The sequence below is a fragment of the Ursus maritimus genome, unplaced genomic scaffold, assembly GCF_017311325.1.
Source record: "Ursus maritimus isolate PB19 unplaced genomic scaffold, ASM1731132v1 scaffold_2, whole genome shotgun sequence".
Classification (NCBI taxonomy): Eukaryota; Metazoa; Chordata; class Mammalia; order Carnivora; family Ursidae; genus Ursus; species Ursus maritimus.
In genome coordinates, this window is record NW_024424452.1 from 8161266 (window position 1) to 8166538 (window position 5273).

The following is a 5273-nucleotide window of genomic DNA, read 5'->3' on the forward strand; positions in this document are numbered from 1 at the left end:
AGAAGAGATGAGATGTGAGCAGGGAACAGATTAGGATTGCCTTGAATGCACTGCTAAAGAATCCGGATTCCCATGCACTTTCCCCCAGAGCTATCCGAGGACCAGGGCTTGGGGTCAGAAGCTCCAATCAGCCTCCCTCTGACTGTGAGACTTTGCCCCAACTTCGAACCTCAACCAGTCATCTGTAAAATGGGGTGATAATGAGGCCTACTTCCTGCAGGGGAGCTGTGAGGGGCTGTGGACAGGCAGGCGGGCACTTGCTTGGTCCTCTCTCACCGCGGCCTCGTCTCTGCTGGCCTCGCCGGGCTTTGTCTTCTGTGGGGGCCACAGCCAGGGGCCGGAGAGGCAAGAGAGCAGGCCCTCAGGCCTCCACCCTGCCAATGCCCGGCGTGTCCAAAGGCCTGGGGGTTCTGCAGCAGAGAAGAGGGGCCCGGGCCTCCCAGGACCCTGACACCCCTGCGTCCATCTGGGGTGGAGTGAGGTCAGGAGGCCTGCACGACACACGGAGCTCTGAAGGCCCCTTATCCTTAGCAGATCAAGGGCTCCCTCCCTCTCTCCCAACCCCCACCGGGGGCACCCCCACCCTGAGCCGAGCAGCACCCAGCCGGCCACCCCGCCCGCCCCCGCGGTGGGCTCCGTGCCAGCCCTGCGGGCGGGCGGTGAAATAATCCGGCTAGACGGGCTGCCATCTTGGCACGTCCTGAGGCGCCCGGGGCCGCGGAGAGCTTCAAAAGGAAAATTAATGTCTCTTACCAGCAATTAGAGGAAATTATTTAGATAGAAATCTTGTTTTATATCTCCCCATTCTTGTTTTTCAATCCCCAGCCTTTGATTTCTTCCTTCTTTGGGGATTCTCAGAAAGACACTGAAGCCCGGGCCGCGCACCGAGGCCTAATGAGCGCCGGGGCGCACCTGGCGTCGCGGCCTCGCCCGTGGAGGCAGCTCCTGCCTCCTAAACCCAGCCCTGGGGTCTTCCAGAGTGGCTGGCGGCCCTTTGGCAGCGAGGGCTAGGCTCCTGGGGTGGGCAGTCGTGGGTGGGCCTCTGCTCTGGCTGCCTTTCACGCTGCCCTGGGGGGGCGGCCCAGGTCGTGGAGTCTGGGGGTGGCACGGTGCCAAGGGCAGGCCCGAGGAGCAGGGGTCCGAGAGGCAGCCTGGGGGAGGGCCAACACCTTTCTTCTGTCAGCGGGGGGACCCCCTCACACCCCCGCCCTTCAGCATCTCCCCGCTGCCTCAGATGAGGTCCCAGCTCCACAGCTCGGAGCTCAGAGCCCTGCAGACCCGTCCCCGCCAGCTTCCCTGGCAGAGCCCCCCCCCCCGCCCCCTCTACCACTCACCCCCTCTTCAGCTGCCCAGAATACCCGGCTTGCCCCGGACCAGAGCTGCTGCTAGGACTCTGGGTCCCACACAGCCTGGGCCTGAAATCAACGGCCTCAGCTTTCTCTACCTGGCCAGCTCTGGCACCTGCTTCCAGGTCCAGCCCTGCCTCACCTCCTCAGAGACCCTGAGTCAGATTCCTCCTCCCAGAAGAGTTGGTGCCCCCTGCACTTAGTCCAGGCCTCTGCCCTCATCGCGTCACGCTATCTATGGGCCTAGGGGCTCCTCAAAGCCAGGGTGCAGATCTCTTGCATTTCCAGGTCCCCAGCACTGGGTGGCCCCAAATAGGCTTCGGCAAGTGCCAATGACTGCATGAATAAATGAATGGATCAGGGGATGAATGGAGCTTATTGCAAAAGGTACCAGGAATAGAATGTGATGTGTGTCTCAGTTGCTTCCTCCCTGTGTGACATGGAGCAAGTCACTTTACTTTTCTGAGCCTCAATGCTCAATTCTATAGAATGAGATTCATGCTTCTGGCCCTGCCTACAAAACAGAGTTATGAGGATAAAGCAAAATAAAGAAGTTGAGGTGGTTTGCAATCGTTTTAAAGCCACGCACCATCCCTGCTTCCCTCCACCCACCTGTCTGTCCACTGACTCATCCATTATCAACTCATCCATCCATCCATTCAATCCGTCCACCCACCCACCCACTCACCTACCTACCTGTCCATCACCCACCCGTCTACCCCACCACTCATCCATCCATCCATCCATCCATCCATCCCTCCATCCCTCCATCCATCCCTCCATCCCTCCATCCATCCCTCCATCCATCCCTCCATCCATCCATCCATCCATCCATCCATCCATCCATCCATCCATCCATCCATCCATCCACCCATCTACCCCACCACTCATCCATCCATCCATCCATCCATCCATCCATCCATCCATCCATCCATCCATCCTTTCATGCATTCGCTTAACAAGCACTCACGGAGGCCTCACATGTGCCAAGCCTGTGTTAGGATCTGAGGGACCGAGGGGACTCAGGAGCAAAGACCTGCCTCCGGGACCCCCTCCCAGGGAGAGGTCGGCAGCGGCAGCAGGGGGGCATAGGCAGGAGCTGAGGGAGCAAGGGGGGCACAAGTCTTGGGATCACAGCCCCAGAGCGCCCCTGCTTCATACCACCCCTGAGGCACCTTCTGCTCTCAAACTCCGCTTGCTTTGGGAATCCTAGGAGACCAGGAATCTTTCCACCAGGGGTCGACCCGGAGGGCACGGACATGGAGGCGGAGGCAGGGAGGCAGGAAACCCAGGCACAGAGAGGCTAAGTCATGATCCATGAGTAGGAAGCTGCTGAGCTAGGATGTGGGCCCAGAGGCGTATTCCTAACCTCTGCCTGTCCTGACTAACAGCCAGTCAACCTCAAGTCAAATGCCCAGAAAATGCCAGTCAGTGGCTGTTCAGCACCTGCTTACATACTTCTCCTGACAGGAAGCTCACTACCTTACCAGGCAGCAAGGCTCCTCCATGAACAGCACTGACTGAACTGCTCTTTCACAGGATGGAGGTCCGTGTCAGCCCTGCTTCTGCCCCTGGACTCTGTACGTTCCTGCTGTCCCAGAATGTCCCTGCAGGAACCCAAAGATAGTGGTGGTATCACTGAACCCTCTCTTCCCCAGCCTGGGGCCCCCTCTAGGCTTCCCCAGCTATCCGTCTGGCACAGAAGGCCAAGTGCATCATCGAGGCCACACGAGAGGGGAGGCAGCCCCGGAGAGCAGAGGGAGGAAAGTACACTGTGGCATTAATTTGAGTCTTAACCTCGTTCTTAGCCTTGTTTTAATTCCTGCCGAACATTAACGTTTATCAGCCCCCAAATCCTATTTAATCACTCCGTCTTTGTTGCTGTAAGATGCTTTGCTTTTGTTTCGGGAAGAGGGTAATGAGGACTCAATAAGGTGACCAGCCGGCCCTCCTGAGTCTCAGGGCCTGTCCACATCTGGGTCCTTTCTCCCTCACGGTGGCCAGGCCACTGCTCCCATGACACGTCCCACTGGACGTCCACGTGCGCCCACCCACCCCAGCCTGCTCCACAGAGGGGGAGGACGGGGTGAAGAGCTCGTGCTAATCTCAAAGTCATGATGACCTCTTGGTATCAGCCATGGTGAGAGCATTTATACCTGGGACTTGACAGTTGCTGCAAGTTGGGGCTCCCCCCCCCATTTTCAGCACAACACTGAATCTGCCCCTCATCTTCTTGGCAGGGACTTCTGCCTGACTCCAGAGACCCCAGTCCTGCCAAGAGGCAGACAGCGCTCCTCAGGGGACACGCCCATTGGCAGCCCTTCCTCGGGGCACACGCTGGCCTCTGTGCTCTCCTGGGAGCTGCGGGGATTCCGGAATGTGTTCATTCACTTGCACGCTCAGTATCTGTGGGGCGCTGCTGTCGGGCGGGCACGATGGGGTTGGGATGATGGGCTGGGACGATGGGCCAGAGCTGCTGTCCGTACCAGCTCGGGGGGTGGAGGGGCTCTGGGCTGTGTGTGCCACCCACGTTATCTCACGACACCGGGGCCCGTTGTATAGATGAGAAACCTGCCGGGCCCCAAAGACCAAGTGAGCAGTGTCCGCTCGTCCAGCTCCAGGCACTCGAAAATAATAGCGGTGGTGATTTTTTTTCCTGTTTGGCCTTCGCCGCAGCTCGGAGAGGAAGCCATTACTTGCTCTGCTTGCCAGGGAGGAACCCAAAGCTCAAAGAAGTTGGTGCATCCACCTTGCGGTTCTGAGTGAGAATGCAGAACACTCTGCGCCGAGCCCTGGGACGGAGGTAAAGTGAGCCCTCCAAGCTGAGGGGCCTTCCGTTCTTGTCTCCGCTCCACTCGCAACAGCAGGGGTGACCCTGGACAAGTCACTTCTCATCACTAAGCCATTCTGCCCCAGTTCTAATCTCCCTCTGAGCCCCAGACCCTGGCACCCCTACCTCCTGGGCTTTATTCCGTGGTATCCCACGGACCTGGGCCACATTCCGGGGTATCCCACAGACCTGGGCTTCATTCCAGGGTGTCCCATCCCAGGTGGACCGTTTTCTTGTCTGTGAAATTGTACTAACAGTTTCTACTTGACATAGTAGGGTATCAATGGGATACAATCTCATACCTCTGATGAACCCATCGTACGTGCTCAGAAAACGTTAGCCACTACCTGGCTAGGGGCGTGTCCCCATGGGCCGCCGGCTGTGATGCTCATGGCTGTGCCCTCTGAACTCAACTCAAGCATCCGACAATCACTTGAAATCCATAGCAGTTCGTCTATCCACCTGTTGACCCTGACAGGTGTCTGGTGGATGAAAGGGCCACAGATTATCGGTCCCTTCCTTCCAGAATCTGTTTCTTCTCCCTTAGAGTCTAGGCTGAACTTGTGAAGGCTTAACCCCCAGAACGCCGCGGAAGGGACACTGCCCTTGTCCCAGGCCGAGCCTTTAAGAAGACTGGCAGCTTCTGGGGTGCCTGGGTGGCTCAGTCATTGAGCATCTGCCTTCGGCTCAGGGCGTGATCCTGGAGTTCTGGGATCGAGCCCCACATCAGGCTCTTCCGCTGGGAGTCTGCTTCTTCCTCTCCCACTCCCCCTGTGTGTGTTCCCTCTCCCGCTGGCTGTCTCTCTCTCTGTCAAATGAATAAATAAAATCTAAAAAAAAAAAAAAGAAGAAGAAGACTGGCAGCTTCTGCTTTGATCCCTCTTGGGATCTGGCCATCTTGCTCCGGAACGTGTGGAGAAGCCCCATGCAGGCACCTGGGGCGACAACCCCCGCTATGGTCCCAGGTGACATCCGGCATCAGCAGCCAGTTACATCTGGGATGTTCCAGCCCTGTCGGGCCGCCGGGTGGCCGCAGTCCCAACCAAACACCGAACACTGAGTGAAGCAGGAGAACCTTCCAGGTAAGCGGGGTCAAC